The following is a 20,683-nucleotide window of genomic DNA, read 5'->3' as shown; positions in this document are numbered from 1 at the left end:
TCTATTAAGAGAAATTCTAGACCAACAATGAATTTTCTTATCAAGATAGCGTGGATGGCGTAAGGCACGTCCCACGTCCTCGATGGTGGAGTGAGGCACATCCCACACCCTCGATGGTGGAGTGAAGGTAGCTTTCTGGACTTTGGCCCAACGTGTGCCTGGCGTGAAGCAAGTGGCACGCCATGCCTCTGCTTACTTCTCTATTTTTGCTTGCTCTCTGTTTCTGTTTGCTCTCTGACTTAGCTTCCTCTTTGACTTGAGTACCTCTCTGAGTTTATTTCTGTTATTTAGATAATCTTCAATAATCTCTGACAAAACACATAAAGCAAAGTACTCAAAGTATCTTAACTAAAACACCAGAGATATAGCGAGAAATCATTGACTTTACTAACAGAATTAACTAGGAAACTACTAAAAGATACTCATGCATCACAACACCAAACTTAGGTTTTTGCTTGTTCTCAAACAAACAAAGAATCATGCATTCATAATTAAAGAGCTTAAATTAAACAAAAAGTTTTTCCTTTCCGCGCCTCCTTTCGGGTAGCCACCTCCACCTCTACCTCCACCTCGTGTTACTTTTGGATTTGTCTTGTGTCACCATCTCTGCCTCTACGTCGCCTTCCAAATCTGGCCGTTGCCGGCTTCCTAATTTCTTCCTCTTTCTCTGTCATCCATATTACTCTTCCTCTTTTCTTCCTGTTCCTTTTCTATTATTGTTCCTATTGTTTTGTTGAGTTGGGTGGCTGCGGTGGCTGAGGGGTTGACATGGCAGTGTGGTTTCCACTGTGATAAATATTTTTTCAAAAATTTGAAATTGCAGTATAGAGTGCTGGACACATTTTATTGGTGGTCTTCATAGAAAAATCGAACCAATACAAGGAGGGACATAGATAGAATGGTGCTAAAAAGTATCGAGAGACTAAGGAAGAGGAGAGCAATGGTAGACACAATAATTGGATTATGATGTTATAATAGCGCAAATCTGGATGTACATGATAGCATCATAATAATAGAGCAATGTCCTTTTATAATTTTTTTCATTTTGGGTCAAGAACACATGAACATAACTGAACTTTCTCTAAAGAAAAGTGTGGACCAATGACATGGCTGCTGTAAGTTGGTGGCAGTGGAGGTGAAGGGTGTTTGGCAATGGTCAAGAAGAGTGGGATTCAAGATTAAGAGAGGTGAATTTTCTGAATTATTAAGATTGACATTGAAAATAAAAGAAATAATAATGGGTAAAATTAGAATTAAAATGTTGACTAATGGTTGACCGTCTAAAATTTAATGATAAGGATAAAATTAAAAATTATTTCACACATTAAAGACAAAATTGAATCGAATTAAACGTTAGAGGTATTTTTGAAAAATTTAGGAGACAAAAAACATACTTTACCCTTAAAATTAATATACATGATTAGATAAATATGCAGATCTAGAAAAATAACTTTACACCAAAGTTCTGAAAACCGAACCGATTATCGAACCACTTTAGTTACTGGTTCACTGGTTCATAAGTTCAACCGGTTCAACCATGATTGAACCAAAAAAACTGTTTTATAATAAAATAATAAATAAACACATTAAAACATAATTATAATTTAATATAAACTTTAAATATCATTCAAATTAAAAGTACTATATAAACTAGAATGTTATTATCTCATTCAAATAACAAAACCAACCAACTAAATATAAAATGCCAACATCCAAGTTTATCATCAATCATATTTATTCATATTCACAATTTTATCACATTCATTCATATTCACAATCCCTTGCCTTATTCAGCAGCACAATCCCTTGCCTTGCAACCTCAAGTGTCAGGGTTCTGTGCTTTGTGCTACAAACATTCCATGGCCCCGTTTCCCAAACTGCCCCTTTCTGGGGTCGCCATCAAACATTCCTAGGGGAAGTTGAACCGAGAATAGGTTGAAAAGAGCTCTATCTAGCTCCTCTTCTTCTACCTTCCCTTGTTTGATAGCAGCTTGAGTATGTCTAAGCATGTATGTTCCACAATTAATGCCCACACCTAAAAATAAACCAATAACAAAAATTGTTTACTAAATTCAGTGAAACCATTCATCCACTTGAAATGAAAATGCCAAATAAAATACCTGCTCTGAGAACATCAGCAACAGCATCCTCTACTGATTTTGCATACTTCTGATATTCATAAACAGTGGCCACTACATGTTACGATTTAATATTAGGAAGGATACTAGTTATGCCCATTAGAATTTGGAAGGCGCTCAATCCATTTGCCAATTCGAAAAAATTCAAAATTGCGTTCTATCATTGTTACCAACCGGATATGCGTCCAATCTTGCCAGAAATTTGCTGAAATGAAGTTGCAGAATGGAAAATTGAGTGGGAAGAGATTAAAGCTAGACTAAGGCAACAACAACAACCACCACAAATCAATCAAGAACCAACCAAATCTTAGCTATCAATAGAACAAGAAATCGCAGCAGCATTAACATGAATTCAAGAAAAAAGAGAGGCTGAAATCGATGCAAATTCAGATTCCACAAGCAATTTAGCAACAAATCCAACAACAGATCACAAATTCAATTTCACAAGATCAGTTCACAAATCAACAAGTCCAAAATATGAAGTTGATGAAGAAGAAGAATCATATTTCAATTTTGAATTTCAACCACAACAACAATAAAAATCAACAGAAATTGTAGATCAAGCAGGAATTCAAAATTCAAATCCAGAAATTCAATAAAAAATAACTTTACAACAACAACAAAGCTTGTCCCACTAGGTGGGGTCGGCTACATAAATCAAACGACGCCATTGAGCTCTATCATGTATCATGTCTACAGAGAGACCGTTTACATGTAGATCTCGTTTGACCACCTCATGGATGGTCTTTATAGGTCTTCCTCTGCCTTTCACCACTTGTCCATCTTCCATTTCATCCACTCTCCTGATTGAGTGTTCTGTCGGTCTTCTTCTCAAATGTCCAAACCACCTGAGACGCAATTCTACCACCTTTTTCACAATGGGTGCTACTACAACTCTCTCCCTTATTTCTTCGTTCCTTATTTTATCCAATCGCGTATGACCACTCATCCATCTCAACATTTTAATCTCTACCACACTTAGCTTATGTTCGTGCTCCCCTTTGGCCGCCAAACACTCCGTACCATAAAGCATTGCCCATTTTATAACAGTGCGATAGAATTTATCTTTAAGTTTTAAAGGCACTTTTTTGTCACATATAAACCAAATGCACTCCGCCATTTTGACCAATCTGCTTGGATCCTATGATTTACATCCTGTTTAATTTCTCCATTATCTTGTATGATACACTCAAGATACTTAAAACTTTTAACTTTTCGTAGGATGTTTTCTCCAATCTTCGCCTCTATATTAGGGTTTTTCCTTCTCAAACCGAACTTACATTCCATATATTCCGTCTTGCTATGACTTATGCGTAGACCATACACTTCTAGAGCTTCTCTCCATAAGTTCAATTTTTTATTTAGGTATTCCCTTGACTCTCCCATAAGGACAATATCGTTGGCAAAAAATATGCACCGTGGCACAAGCTCTTAGATGTGCTCTGAATACTTCCAAGACTAATGTGAAAAGGTATGGACTTAAAGATGTACCTGGTGTAATTTTATACCAATAGAAAATTCCTGTCACATCACTTTGAGTCTTCACATTAGTTGTGGCCACATCATACATGTCTTTAATTGCACGAATATATGCGATCCTTACTCTCTTCTTTTCTAAAACCTTCCATAAGATCTCCCTTGGCACCCTATCGTATGCTTTTTCCAAATCAATAAACACCATATGTAGGTCTCTTTTATTACTACGATACCTTTCCATCATCCTTCTTAACAGGTATATCGCTTCGATGGTGGATCTGCTTAGCATAAATCCAAATTGATTCTCTGTTACTTGTGTCTTTTTTCTCAACCTTCGTTCTATCACCCTTTCCCATAACTTTATGGTATGGCTCATGAGCTTGATCCCTCTATGGTTTTCATAACTTTGTATATCCTCCTTATTCTTGTAGATAGGTACCAATGTGCTCTTTCTGCACTCATCAGGCATTTTCTTTGACCCTAAAATCTCATTAAAAAACTTGGTTAACCAATTGATGTTTTTTCCTCCAAAGCCCTTCCAAACCTCAATCGGGATATTATCAGGTCCTACTGCCCTGTTATTTTTCATCTGTTTTAGAGCCTATTTTACCTCGAAGGCTCGAATCTTTCGATAGTAATCAAAGTTTTGATTTTTTTCCCTTATGCATAACCGACCAAGGCACGAAAGAGTCTTATGTCCTTCATTAAATAACTCGTAGAAGTAGCTCTTCCACCTTTCATTAGTCTTCTCCTCTTAGACCAGCACTTCTCCATCCTTATCCTTTATGCACTTAACCTGATCCAAATATCTCCTTTCACGGCTCTTTGCGATTCTATATATACCTTTTTTTCTTCTTTCGTGTCCAAAGACTGGATGAGACCCTCATATGCTCTTGTTCTTACTTCACTTACAGCCACTTTTGTCTCTTTCTTAGCCTTCTTATATTTTTTCTAATTATCTGCATTGCAACATAAAGACCACTCTTTAAATCACTCCCTTTTTATCTTTATCTTTTCTTGTACACTCGCATTCCACCACCAGGACTCCTGTCTCTTGGTCCTATCCCTTTAGATTCACCAAAACTTTATTTTGTTGTTCTTTTAATAACTTCTGCCATCTCCCTCCATATCTCTTCTGCGCTTCCATTCCATTCCACTTTGCCTCTTTTCCTACCCGTCTTAGGAAGCTTCTTTGTTCCTCACCTTTCATCCGCCACCACCTCGTCCTTGGGTTCTTCGTATGATGTCTTTTCCTCGACTTTTGCTCAATGCGAAAATCCATTACAAGCATCCTATGTTGTTAAACTCTCTTCCGAGATAATTTTACAATTAATGCAAAATTTTCGGTTGACTCTCCTCAATAAGAAGTCGATTTGAGAGCTTGTCATGCCACTTTTATAGGTTATAAGATGTTCGTTTCTCTTTTTAAAACATGTATTTGCGATGAGAAGGTCAAAGATTGAGGAAAAGTCCAAAATAGTTTTACCATCGGCATTAATCACCCCGAAACCATGGCCTCCGTGAATACTTCCATACCCAGTCACTTCTCTTCCAACATGACCATTTAAATCTCCTCCTAATAAAATTTTATCTCCCGAAGGCATGTCTTGGACCAAACTCTCTAGATCCTCCCAAAACCTTATCTTGTGTTGTTCGTCCGAACCCACTTGCGGTACATAAGCACTAATCACATGAAAAGCACCTCCCTCCACCACAAGTTTGATAGAGATGATCCGATCTGCCACCCTCTTGACATCCACTACGTCCTTCTTCCACTGCTTATCCACAATAATTCCAACCACATTCCTATTCTTCACCTTTTTTGTATGCCAAAGTTTGAATCCGGAAGTATCTAACTCCCTAGCCTTCGCACCAACTCATTTTGTTTCTTGTAAGCACATAATGTTAATCTTCCTCCTTGTCATAGTGTCCACCACCTCCATGGATTTTCCTGTTAGAATGCCTATGTTCCATGTCCCAAATCTCAACCTTTTGTTGCTCCGACTTTTACCTTTTACTTTGTGAACTAGCTTATTTACCCTCGTCCGTTCACGAAATCGCGGGAACCGTTGCTCATTTAAGACTATATCCGGACACCGATGTAGTGACTCTTGCTCATTTGACACCATACTCAAACCATACAGCGCGTTGCTTCCGGGCAACGACCTAGCTTTAGCTCAATAACGTCTTTGATTCATGTTATGAAGATTCGACTAAGTTTTTATGTTGGTTGTTGAAGACCTAACACAACCCTCCTCCTTTATCCGGGCTTGGGACCGGCTATGTACCTCAAGTGTAACATAAGCAGAGTTTCAATAAAAAATAACTCTAAATCCAAAAAATCAAGTACGCTTAGAGACAATTGCAAAGAAAGTAGCAGATCGCAACAATAGTGGGGAAATCAAAACAACTTTGAAAGATTCAAGCAGAACCGCTTTTAACATGGGGTCTTCAACAGCGGCTTTCAGCGGGGTGACTTCTCTTTTCTCGCAGATTCGGTCTCTCTCGCTTCCTTCCTCACGTGACAGCGACGACAATGGCTTTGCCTAGCTGCGGCGGTGATGGATTGGCAGCAATGGAGGCACGGCGGCAACGCAACAAAGGCAGGCTCCCTCCTCCCCTCCGGTGGCTGCGATTTTCGAAGGCTGACTTCGTGACGGTTCGTGGCTGCGCGAACAGAGCTAGCTAACGTTAGCACAACGGAAGTTGCGACGGCAGCAATGGCTGGATGAAAGTTGTGCCGGAAGCTCAAGGTGAGTCAAACTGGAGATGTGAGAGGTGAGTGGAGGCTCGAGAGGAGAGGGGTGAGTCCGTTAGTGGGTCTGTGCCTCTATCGGTGACTAGGGTTCCCCTTTGGCCCTTTCAGCATGCAAAGCGCAGCGTTTTTCCCAAATTTCAAAAACTGGTCGGGTCACGTTTCGGTTCGACCGATCAGTTCCCGGCCAATTCGACGGTCCAACTCCGATTTTCAAAACTGGCAGTTTTACTTTCTGTTCGAACCGTATTTGTCAGCGGTTTTTGGTTCAACTGATTTGACTGGCTGGTTCAAACTGATTTTTGGAACATTGCTTTACACCCTGATTATTGAACTCGTAAGTTAGACAAATAAGCATCGACATAATACCACTAGCACCTAAAGTTTGATAGAATTGGGCAGCTCAAAATATTTGTTAACTGGTCTAACTCAATTCCTTTGCTCAAGCTAATCCACCACCTCAAATGTAGCCATCGACAGTAAGGTTTGCGGTTCCATCACTCAACCATTACTGAATCTCGATAGCAGTAACCACGAGAGACATGGAAATTTTGCCTAGACCCATTAGGAGTTCCGTCAATGCATAGGAAATAAATACATTTCAATACTATTAAGTTAAGTGAAATCGATAAGACAGAATCCGTATTAGACCACTTCACTTATTTTAGTGTTCCCCTTCGCGTACCTTTGAATCCACAAGTACCTGCAGAGGACCACGAGATTACCCGATTTGGTACCGCTCTCGCGGCCCGCATCGAAACAGTGCTTTATCCCTAGATGTCCAGTCAGCTGCCTGCGTTAGCAGTAACCACCCAAGTAGTAGAAAATAAAGCAGGAATAACTCAGTAAGAGGTGTATGTCATCGGAGGATCCAACCGCATCTCCATAGTTTTAGACAAGTAATGACAGCAAAGACAAGCCATTAAAACTGTTGTCATTTATAAAAATCAATCATTTCAGTGCCATTTATATGTGGAATGAATGGATAAATTTTGTATAAATCATTTCTTTAATTTTTCCAGGTGAAGGGGTTTGAACTCGTGCACAATCATTAGCATATTATGTTTCACATCTTGAGATTAGGTGCAACGCAATTTCACTGTACATGAGATTATCAGTTCCATTGAGCTAGGATTTCTAGGAAGAAAGAAAACCTAGAGACATCACAAGCTAATCAGATCCATTTTGTTACTAAGCTGATATCAGCAGTTATTCCAGTTTAAGCATAACATCATTAATATGCCAAGCATAGTGTTAAGGCGACAAAGATATAGGAAACTTTTGGGAATTTCAAGGCCACTTTAGCAAGTTACTTTATTCTCTATGGATGTAAAATGGCAAAGCTTAACATAATAAAAGTATATAACTGCCCAAAATTATCAAATCACTAATGAGATGCAAAAATAAAGAAAGTTTTAATTACCTGTTTGGCAAAACCATCAAGAATTTAATTTTTCACAGCATAATATTGAGGAGCCAGCTCAGTTAACCATAGGTAGTCAATTCTGCTTACATTCCGAACGTACTTGCTATTAGTTTGAACAAGTTCATTAAAAATAATACACTCTGGTTTTTGCCTGAATAATACAGAAGATGGGTGGATTTGCACCACCAGACCACTTGCCAAGGCCCTGTCATGACGCGACAAAGCAGAAAGTTGTTTCCATAATAAGTAAAATAAATATCTGAGTTGAACACTATATACAGTTGCCAATTAGCAAACAAGTCAAAATGCTAAAGAATGAAAATATAAAATTCCACAGGAGTTTGAACTTAATAGAGGGAATAGACAACAACCTGTATGTGCCCTCAGGCTGCTTTATGGCCGCATTGAGGAAAAAGGAAGCAGCAAGACATCTGCGGTACTGAAGCATATCATCTCCACAAGAAGCTAGATTCAGCCCCATTTGTTCAGCATGTACACTAATTTGCCTGCAGTAGTTATCATAGATGAGAATGCATAGAGTAGATTTCAAGCAAGACAAGGAAAATTACATTCATCCCTACCCACATTTTTTGACCAGTATGCACTCACCACCCCCGCATTGTACCAATTGTTCGCCTAAATAATACACTTAGATTCCTGGTATTAATGTAACTATCAAATCTTTATACATGTGCCTATACCTGTATCTTAATACTTTTTATTTTGTTTTATTTTACTTTACTGAATTGAAATGACAAAAATTCCCTACATAACAATGTTAAAAGAAAAAGAGCCTTTGACATTGTTCTTCTGTCGCTACAAGTTCTCTATGCATAAAGATAGTGGAGTTAAAAATGACTTTATATAACTTATTTAATGTCATTTCAATTTAATGACAAATAGAGGAGAGGTGAGTGCATGCTATTCAAATAAAAGGATGGTGCCCGTAATTTGATAAACCTCGGGCTGTGAGTGTAATTTACCTTCAAAGATATCACGAATTTGCGACATTTAGATTTAAAATAAGAACTACCTGTGGATGTCACGAGCATGTCTAAGAGAACGACTACTAATAAAATTATCCTTACACCACTTTTTGAAAGCCTTTTCAATTTTTGCTTTACCCATTTCTATTGATCTCTTCTCTAAGAAATCATTAGATGCTCGATACACATTAATCAAAGTAATGTGGTCTCCCTCCGGACTAGAGAAGCATTTTATTGCAATTCTTGCCTAGTAAAAAGATGAGAAAAACAGTAATTCAATTGCATGCAAGGAATAGACAATGAATGATACCTGTAATTATACCAACACTAGAATTTTCCTACAGAAATTCATTGCTTATTTTATAAATCATTTATACACTATCTACACATTCTGTTAAATAGTCAATAGAGGGGTAGACTATGGAAGTATACAATCAATGATTAATATTCATATTTATTTGTCGGATTTAATAAATTTTTGGTCCCTACGAAACACCTCTTATGTTTTGGTCCCTAAAATTTTTCTGATTTTAGTCGAGTAAAATTAAAGTTATCTATTTTAGTCCTAGTTTGTTTTGTTAAGTGCTGAACTGGCAGGTTAAATGCTGAAGTGGCAAGACATATCACATCAGCAAGCAAATTAATTGTAGGTACTTAAATGACCAACTTTGAAATTTTACTAAACGAAAACCCAAAGAATTATAAGGATAAGAGGAAAAAAACACAGGAATTTGACCAAAATCCTTTTAAGCCTTGTTTTTCATAGTAACATCAAAAGAGAATATAACAGATACGCAGTAGAATTAGAATTTGTTATTCAAACCTCTACTTGCTTTTCCCGAGGAGCATAAAATATGGATTCCACAAACAGCATTGCTACGGTTATCAACATGTCTTCTAAGCAGTTATACTGACTAGCTAAGATAAGAGCTTTGGAATAAACAGGGTCCAAGGGCAGCTGAGCCATTTGATGCCCAACAGGATCAGAGAGCTGACAGTCATCTGTTAGAGCACCTAGTGAAAATAGCTATTCCAATGATTTGATAATCGCTGTCCTGTTCAAACATGAAAGGGAACAAGCTTTTAATAATGTTTTGCATAGTATATTAGCATATAGAAACAGTAATATATATATATCCCTTACCCTGAAAGAGGCTACTTCAGTTCAACAGTACAATACATGATACAGCTTACAAGAGATCAAAACAAATTTCAAAAGCTCACTAACCAGGGATGCCAGAAGAATAATTCACTAATATATTATCAAAGAGATCAGAAATTACATCTAGTCAAACAGAAATTTTTATTTATCTCATGTATGCTTCCAAATAGTGGTCATTGTACCAAGAAGTATAATGTGCACCACAGTGCAAACAACCATATATGTTGTTCTCAGGTTGCACTATGATAATAAGTGAAATGAACCATTAAAACTCATTTTTACTACCTTAGAAAGTGGTTGTGGTTGATGTTATATTGAAGAGAATAGAATCATTTGGGTCTGTTTGGATTCAGAAAGTTGTTTTTTTCTTCCAAAATTAATCACAAAACTCCACCTTCTTTATTTATTTATCAAAAGCTAAAATATTGAGGTAATGTGCATCTTGATTCCTGAAATTGATTAGATGGGTCAATTTGATTCCCAGCTTTTCAAAATGACCAACTAAGTGTCCCACTTTTAGAAACAACGAAACTTTTGTCTCATATCCGTTAGGGTAATGCTGAAGTGAACATTTAAATGCCACCCCGGTACTATAATAATTTTTAAATGTGTAACACTTCTTAATTGTATTCAAATGGTATTTTAATATTGGTTCATAGGTCTTAATTAAATAAAAATTGATACACATCAATAAGACACATGAACTAACTTCAAGCACCATATTGACCATAATTAAAATGTTTCCACGTCGACTAGCTATGAACATGGGAATCACATTTCTGAAAGTGGGGGACAGAATTTGTCATTTTGAAAAATAAGGTACTAAAATGACTCATTCATTCAATTTCAGTGAGTAAAACAGGCATTACCTCTGAAATATTAGTTGGAACTTGGAAGAATTTGTTCAGGAAAGGGAGAATTCTACCATTGTGCCATCAAAAACCATATGTTAAAAATAAAAAGGATTCACCATAGACATATCTAAAAAAAATGCTACGATAAATAATTATCAGCAAAAATGGAGCACATAAATACTGATAAATATGTAAATGTAGGGAAACAATCAAACCAAAATGCTGACAAGTTTCTCACCGTGAAGGTTTCTCAATAAAATCAAACCCTAATATGTCATCAACACCCAAGGCCTTAAGCTGCAAAATCACATTAGATAGGTTGCACCGCTTAATCTCTGGCTTTGTCGAATCCTCAAGCTTCTCGAATTCACTTTCTGGATATAGACGAAAGCATTTTCCAGGTCCTTCACGCCCTGCACGGCCACTAAACAACAAAGCTAACAATCAGTTTGCTCGTACTTAATGAAGAATTTTGTGTATATGTTAATTTCAGTAAGATAGTTTAGCGAAACTAACTATGCAAATGGCATCACTCATTATAACCAACATATGATATGTAAGAATTGCTACGCATAAAATCACAATTAAAGAATGAGCTATGATACAGAAAAGAGAGTTCAAGACTTGAAAAGGCATCATAAAGATAAAAGAAATGAAAGGTTACATCACTCAGTTTAATTTCATTTTCTGATAAAATATATTACAAGCTTTATAATAAAGAGATTCCCAATGGACATGCATAGCAAAAAAAAAAAAAAAAAACACATGACATAAACAAATTGAAAAATATACCAGAAATAATATGCTAGATTTGCATCTAAAAAGTCTTTGTTTAGCAATGTCGTGTGATGTGAGGAAAAGGTTTTCTACACTAAACTACATTAACACTGGAAAACTGACATCCTCGGTTAAACAGAGAAAAGCTTGTCAGGTTTTTGTTGACTAAATTAAAGCAACAATCAACATTAAGCACACTAAAACAGAATCTTGCACATACCTTCTTTGCAGTGCCTGGGATTTGGATGTAGGTACTATAATCAAAGATTCCATGTCTTTTCCAGGATCATAAGAGCGTGCTTTGACAAAGCCAGGATCTATTACATACTTTACTCCAGGAATTGTTACCGATGTCTCAGCAATATTAGTTGCCAATATCACCTAAGAAAGAAACAGAAAGATAACTTGAATGCAACTATAAGCAAGTGAGTACCCATTCGATAAAGATTATTATTTAAAATTTGCATTAGATCTCATTAAACAGGTGATGCCCAATAATTTTTAAAAAATAAAAAAATTATAGTGTTCATAGGGATTATGTCTAGCTGAGTTGAAATTTACCAAATCATAGGAGGTAGTTGTTATGGAAAAGCTGGTAGCACTTACAGTGAACCTTACTTGAAAATAAATTATATATGAATTTAAAAGCATGTGCATATGCATATTCAACTCTAAAATGAGGCCACCGGCATTTCACTTTAAATTGTAGACATGGTCAGACAAAACAGAATGCTTCACAATATTTAATGGAAACCTAGACCAAATCTATCAATCATTTTAAATATGTGAATCCAATTTTACAAACGTCTAACTTAAATATATTTTCCCTTTAGTTTTATTGAATCAGTTGAGAGACAGAGCAAATGAAAGATGAATGCAAAGATGAGATACCTTGCGAAACCCAGACGGAGCTGGTGCAAAGACCTGCAACTGCTGCTCAGATGGAAGAGCTGCAAATATAGGCACAACTTGAAGCTTCTGACTCCCTTCAGGAAACTGAGTGAGTCTGTTATTGATAAGCTTTTCAACTGATTCAATCTCTTCTTGACCAGTCAGAAATACTAGTATATCGCCAGGGCCCTCCTTTGAATGAATCTATAGATCAATGATATGAGTTTAAGCAATAGAGCTATGAACTTTGTTTCTCAGTCATCCATCACTCACTACATTGTTATAACCGTATACCATATGATTTAATTTATAATATATACACGGCAATATCGCTGGATGATTCAATGCACTAATGAGAATGAATGGAGTGAGCCATCGCATGAGTTATGAAGCTGTAAATACCATAAATGCATATGTAGAAACCAAGAGTGATGCATTGTAAAATATCTAAAGATTTCTCATTACAATCAAATAAAATATCAATTGCATTATATTAGATTAAATGAAGTGGTTATTAATTAAACCTATCACCTGGAAAATTGTTATCAAGGAAGCATCTAAATAATCTTCTTCTAGATGGCATGTGTAAAATATATCCACAGGAAATTGTCTCCCTTGGATGTGAACAGATTTGGCACTGCCAAAATACTCGGAGAAAGTGTGAGCATCAAGACTAGCAGACATAATTATTAGCTTCAATGGAGCATACTTTTCGTGGTTATCCTTTTTAAGAAAACTGCTGCTCTGACCACCGTATTCTTTCTCCAGTGACATGCCAGCATTCACAATCTTTTTTCCAAAGTTAACGCCCTGATCATCAGCAACAGATCTTGACCGAGCAGATTGTACATTTTTTAGCAAGGCCAGCAAGACATCAGTGTGGACAGTTCTCTCATGTGCTTCATCAACAATTATAACAGAATACTTAGAAAGATATGGATCCAACAATGCTTCCCTATAAGTATAAAGAAACACATAAGCTATCCTATACAAAAAGCTGCACTTACAATCTACAGAAAATAGATATTTCAAATTGAAATCTCCTTAGCTGCTTAAAATCATATACAACTAAAATCCATGTCAAAGAGGGTGATTTGTGAAGAACGTGGTTTGGTTAGCCCATTCTTAAAGAAAACAACTTAAAACAAATGGCAGAAAGACACCTCCACCAAAGTAAATCATAATTTCTTCTGTATTTTAGTATTGAGAAGAGCAACAAATTCTGATTGGCCAAGTTCCCAGTAAAAGTCTCACAAAATGAATCTTACTGGAAACGGAAAAAGATATCCAAACATCCATGTTACACGTATACCTTAGAAGCAATCCATCTGTCATATATTTAATTCTTGTTGAGCTGGAAGTAGTATCATCAAATCTAACAGAGTACCCAACTTTCTGGCCCAACTCAACACCACATTCTTCAGCAACCCGTTTTGCAACTGTAATGGCAGCTACGCGTCTCGGTTGAGTTATCCCAATCACTTTTCCATCACGACAAAATCCAGCACCAAACAGGAACTGTGGAATCTCTACATAGTAAAATGGAATATATAGAACATGGTGAAAATCTGCTATACCTAAAAAAAAGCCTTTTTTCCTTTACTTTTATAGAAAAACTAAATCATGAATTATATAAAAAATAAGATGCGACCTACGTGTAGTTTTCCCACTTCCTGTTTCTCCAACGATAATCAAAATATCATTCTTTTGGACCTCTTCAATGAGTCTTTTCTCAACTACAAGAGTACACAATGATGACAACAAGCATAATCCGGATTATCACAACACAAACCGAAAATAACTAGGAAAAACATAACAAGGAAGAAAAATATAAAATCAAGCTCAGCCAATACCAGAAGCTATCGGGAGAGACTTCCTCTGCTGTGCTATCTTTTGCCTCCTGAAAAAGGAAACAACTATAAATGTTAAAAAACAACAAAAACACTAAAAGTGATTACAAATGTGATTCTCTCATTCATGGGTTTGGAGGAAATAATGAAACTTGACATGTATTGCAGAAATCCATACCGTGCAGAGAACTCAGTTTGACGATTCTGTTTTTCATTAGAGAATTTTCCGGTAGAACAAGGGTCATTGCTTCTCTTAGCCATGGAAGGAATTTCAACAAATCCAAAACTGTTAATTTGGAGATGTGGCAGTGGCTACCACTGAGATTTCAAAGACTTGCTACAAAAGAACAGCAAAGAGGATACCGAGTTAGGGCCTATCTGATATATTCTGCTACCAGTTTTTTTATATTCTGCTATCCAACTATGAAACAATTACAACAGATCTCTAGTTAGGCCTCAAACAATGATCTTCCATAACAAAAATCTTATTATGAATCGTGAATCATACTATCTCTCAATTATTAAGTCAACATGGAAAAAGCACTTCAGTCAAAGCAGCAATGCCAGAAAATTGCATGAGATGATTGATATTTTGATAAATATAAGTAACTATTATATTATCAGTATGATGTAATTTACATAGCATACACATAAATATAAATATACGTACATATATATACAGATTTTCAGAAATATGATATTATCCATAGTTGTCAAAACTGAACCGGTGATCAAACCGGTCAGACTACTAGGTCACTGGTTCAACTGGTAGATTATTGGTTGAACCAACCGAGACAATCCTACTAAAAAAAAGTATAAAATAGTCAAAACTTATATTAAATTTTGAAATACATATCTTCACCAACACTTTAACAACAATCAAATCTCAATCTCTAAAAATAACTAATACGAAGATAAACATAAAATTAGTCAATACTACAATAATATTTTAATTTAACACAATAAGAGTGACAATCAATTAGGCAATTAGCAATCAATCCAATTAAGCAATTAACAATCACACTACAGGAACAGAGCCTATTAACAATTAACAATCAAATAGGCAATTAATCAATTCTAACAGAATCTATTAGCAATGAACAATCAATTCTAACACAGGCTATTATCTAATTCTAATCACACTATCACATTGACAATCTATTAGACAATTAACAATCACATTGCAGCAACTTAGCCTATTAACACTTAACAATCAATTAGGCAATTAACAATCAATTCTAACAAGAGTCTATTAGCAATTAACAATCAATTCTAACAGATAAACTATATATAAGGACCAAGGTTCTAAAAACCGGACCGGTCATCGAACCGCTCTAGCTACTAGTTCAATGATTCACTGGTCCAACCGGTTCAACCGTAATTCAACTGAAAAATTATTTTATAACAAAATAATAAATAAATTATAAATAAACACCTTACATCATAATTACAGCTAGTACAATTGAATCACAAAACATAAAACAACATCACTAAAAAAATCACAAAACACAACAGCACAATTAATCAATAATCATACAATCTAAACACAACTAAGTCATCAAGATAGTCACAATACAACACGTTACTGTATAAAAATCACAAAACGCAACAGCATCACAACAGAGCAGCCATAGTTAATCAATAATCAATTAATCATTCAATAATTTTAATCTAAAGCACAATTAAGTCATCAAGTCAGTCACAATCTAAGTACAATTGAGTTACAAAACCTAGCAGTACATCACTACATATAAAAAACACAAAACAGCAGCACAATTTTAATAAAGACTAACAAGGTTAACCAGTGAACTAAATCAACTAATCCTTCAATGATTCAACCCAAACTAAGAAAACAAAGTAACAAATGCACAATACAGCATCGGAGCAGAGCTAACCATTTAATGATTCAAATTTCAATCTGAGTGCTACTAGCAGAATCCCAAACAAAAATCAATGTTTTGAGCAAAGAATGAAGAAGTAGGGGTGTTCGCGGTACGATTTGGTTCAGTTATTTAGAAAAAAGTCATCCAATCCAATTGTTTATTAAAACTGCCGTTTGGTTTGGTTCGGTTTTTTCAATTAATTTTAAAAAAACCTGTCATACTATTTCACAAAGTCATAACATGAAATCATACAACACAATAACTAACAAAAATCTTAATACAATGAAATTCAACGACAAAAGAAATTATAATACGCCAATTGAAGTCATTAAAAGTTCAATAGTCAACACAATAAAAGATAAAAATAAATTTTCAGCAACAACAACAACAACAATAATAATAATCATGATGCACCAGTGATTAACACGGATTGAGGAGATGCTATCTTTACATTGGTACCTTTGTTAAGAAGACAAATATTTTTAATAGTGATAATGCAAATGAAATAGAATGCAGAATAAATTTAAACTAATAATACCTTCTTTCATGTTCACAAATCCAACAAGGACTTCTAATATATGTGCACCTTCAAATCTAGTTAGCACATTCAATCAGGAAAGGATTCAAGTGCTCAACACAAAAAAAATATCAAATTCAAGCAAGCTCATATAAACTAAAACTAGAATAAACAAAACTAATCAAATCAAGAAGCTAATACTATTTAAAAGGTAAAAAAGAAAAATTAGCCAAACAAAACAAGGCATGTCATAGCATCACAAATTCACAATCCAAGAAAGACACAAACAGACAAACATAGCTAAAACCAAAATCATAAACACATAATTATACAATTCACAGATTCATAAAAATAGAATTAAAAATCAAAATTATAAACACCTAGTCATATAAAATCATAAGCAGAAACACAACAAATAAAATTATTAGCAATTTCAAAAAATAACAACAAATTACACAAAACTTTCCGCAAATTTTTGCTTCAAAAGTAACCCCAAGTTACATTTCATAAGATTAATACAATAGAAAGAAAGTACGATGAACGATTAATTGAATTATTTGAACTAATGCTTCTGGTCAAATTACCAAAACCACAAGCATAAGTGCATAACCATCAAAGCCATGAAATTTCCTTTGTTATACAATCTACACAAAATACAGTGATTAAACATGGCATGATCCACACATAATTAGCATCGATATATAATAAACAACCAATCGAGCAATTATTTTAACAGGAAAAAATATTGAAAGCCAAATTACATGATTTCTTCAACGCAACATGAATCAAATCGTCAAATTCTATGAGTGATAAACCCTAGGATTCGATAAAACAAGGTTAGAAGGAATGCTGAAAGGGAAAAAGAAAGAAAAACTAGGTGGAACATTACCTGGTTGAAAATTAGGGTTTGTGAAGGGTGAATTGGATGGAATCAAATATTGGTGACTCCTCTCAAGTTTTGGAAGAAACGAAGAATGTTGTTCGTGGAGGATGACGCAGCTCCTGGTGCGTGGAGGAGGCGGCGGCTGCTGGGCGTGGAGGACGACGAGGAAGGGAGGGAGAGACAGATGCCCGCCGAGGAGAGGGAAGCACAATGAGGAAGGTCGGAAAAGAAAGTACCACGCCGGGAAGCGAGAAGAGGGAAGCGCGACGAGGAAGGGCCACCGAGAGGGTGCTGTCCGGCGACGTTATTGGCTGAGAGAACGGCGGCAAAATAACCGTTTTATAATAAAATAATAAATAAAATCAAGCTCATTCACAACTGTTTTATTTGCAAAACAAGGTCATTCACAACATGAACTAATACTAGAAAGAAAATGAAAGCTTTCATGGCCAACTATAAAGAATTGCTTGCATATTTAGAAAAGAGTAATTACCTAAATTTTGGTTCAAAAGAAACAATTTGGTTTTCAAAAGTATATACATTATTCTATCTGACATATCTCTAAAAGAAAAGAAAAGAAAAGAATAAACTACTCTACTTACTAGTTACTACCACATGTCACAAAATTTGATACCTTCTATCTACCAATATGCAACAATAACTAACAAAGGCTATGGGATCAAAGGCATACAAATCACTACGACTTAGTGAGGAATATAAAAGAATATATTCACACATCAACAAACAAAATTACGAGCATCAACAAACAAAATTTTGACATCCAATTTAAAAAAAAAAAGAAAAACTAAAAAGTCAATTCCTAAAGTGGGCCACAAGATTTACATCCTTAATCATCATCGGGCTAACCTCAGAGAAGGTCCAAGCATGGTGGTAGAATCTCTTTGGAAGCAGGGATTGCGCTATACTAAACCAATAGGTGCAGTTTTAACATGGCAGGAACAGTTTTAACATGGCAGGTTTTCATCTTCCACTCAATGAACAATTTATTAAATCAACAACAGCAAAACACAATATTACAATCAAAAGGTCAAGAACAACACCAAAACAATAATTTATCAAATTAATAAGTTAGTAAGATCAATTAAAACTGAAAATCAAAATAACAAGAACAATTAAAATTTTAAACTACAGCAAACCAACAACAAAATAAGAACTAGAAAAAATACTAATCATGAAAACAACAACCAAATAAAACAATAACTGAATAATTAATGCAAGAAAGAACAAGAAGAAGGAAAAAAATACCCTAGGATGGAGCAATTCTGAAATTCAAATAGTACAGGGAGAGGGAGGAGCTTTAAAACGCGACAGAGATGACTGAATGGAGGCTGAACAACGGCAGAACGGTGGCTGAAAGGCGGCGGAACAGAGGCTGAACAGAGGCTCGAACACACGGCGTAGAGGGCTGAACAGAGGGCTAAGCAGCTCGAACAAGGGTTGGCCAAAAGGGCAGAACAAGGGTTGGCCAAAAAACAGAGGCAGAAGCTTGTCCAAAAAGGAGGCGGACGCGCGGCGAACAGGGGCGACGTTGCGCCAAAGCTGTAGCAATGCGGACGGCGGCGGTGGCTGAACGTTGAAGAACGGCTACGAGATGGAGGGTTGCTTCGGTGCTTCCTCCAAGCTGCATTCGAGTTCTCTTCTCTGCGTTCTTCAGTGTGTTCATTTAGAGGCCAAAGAGAGGGAAGTGAGGGAGTGAGGGACGAGCTCAATGAGAGGAAGGAGGAGAGTGGCTGAGTGAGACTGTGAGAGAGGAGAGGCCAAGAGGGTGCTGTGCATTTTGGGTAAGGGTTAGAGTTCCTCTAACCAACGGCGTCGTTTTGAGCAAATTTCAGAAAACCGGTCAGGTCCTGGTTCGGTCAACCAACCGGTTCGACGGTCCAACAGCGGTTTCTGAATCTTCCGGTTTTGGTATATGACCGATTCGCTTTTTATCCCAGTTCACGGTTCTATCGGCCAGTTCGAACCGATTTTCAGAACCTTGGTAGTGGCGGCTACTTGGGGTTGGGGGTTTGGTTTTTAGGATTTTTTAAGTAACCGGTTCGGTTCGGTTAGAGTTTTCTCTATTAAAATCGAAAACCAAACCGCAAAAAAAAAATAGAAAAATATCATTTTTTTGTTTTTTCAGTTTGTTTGGTTCGGTTGGTCAATTTGGTTCGATTTAGATCGGTTTTGAATACCGCTATGAAGAAGAATAGAAAACGAAAATTAAAATAAACTAAAGCCATTGCCTTTGTTCTGAACAGTCTGAGCAAACAATACAATTCAATTACAATATCACAATAATCCACAGCAACCCACTCCAACCAGTAATCTTAACAGCCAAAATTATTCAAAATTATTCAACCCAGTAACAAGTAACAACAGCAAGGTTCACAGATTAACTAACAATAATTATTCAAAATTATCCACAGTCCTAAACAACAATAATGAAAAATTACAGTTCACATATTAACTAACAACAATTAGTCAATTATAGTTACAAAAAAAATTAATACCTAGAAGCTAGAACAAAGTAGACTGAGCTAAAGGGGGACAGGGAGCACGGCCGAAGGGATGACACGGCTGAAGGGACAGGAGCGCAATGAAACAAAGAAGGTGCCTGCGGAGGAGAGGGATGTTGCGACAGTGGCTGCACAATGGAGGGTAAGGAAGTTAAGACGGTGGCTAGATGGAAGTGAGGGAGTGAGGGAGGAGCTCGATGAGAGAAAGGAGAAGGAGAGTGGCTCAGTGTGAGACGAGCTCGATGATACTCTCATCCATACCTAAAAATTACCAACAATCCAATAACAATACAGTGAAAGTGTTGAACAGAGCTGGCGACAGGAAATGGTTGCACGACGGACAGTGGCTGCGCGAACAGAGCTGGCGGTGGTCTCGATTTTCGAAGAGAAAAATGGCGGTATTGGCTGGACAAAGGTTGCGCCGGTGACTTCGAACGGCCCGAAGTTGCGACAGCGGCGGTGGCTTTAGAAGTTGCGTTGGAAGTTGCTTCGCGTTCTCCTTCTGCCCGTTGTGTACCAGAGACTAGAGAGTAGAAGGGTACCAGGTAATGGTAACTGGTTAG

The 20,683-nt window shown here is 36.4% G+C and overlaps 1 pseudogene; it reads right to left on the bottom strand.

The window, feature by feature from the left end:
- Positions 1–1,623: 1,623 nt before the first annotated feature.
- On the bottom strand, positions 1,624–19,197 carry LOC112741830 (pre-mRNA-splicing factor ATP-dependent RNA helicase DEAH10-like; annotated as a pseudogene).
- Positions 19,198–20,683: the final 1,486 nt, after the last annotated feature.

The sequence above is a fragment of the Arachis hypogaea genome, chromosome 14, assembly GCF_003086295.3.
Source record: "Arachis hypogaea cultivar Tifrunner chromosome 14, arahy.Tifrunner.gnm2.J5K5, whole genome shotgun sequence".
In the NCBI taxonomy this organism is placed as follows: domain Eukaryota; kingdom Viridiplantae; phylum Streptophyta; class Magnoliopsida; order Fabales; family Fabaceae; genus Arachis; species Arachis hypogaea.
The sequence above is the reverse complement of the archived record's forward strand: the minus strand, read 5'-3'. Positions and strand labels throughout refer to the sequence as shown.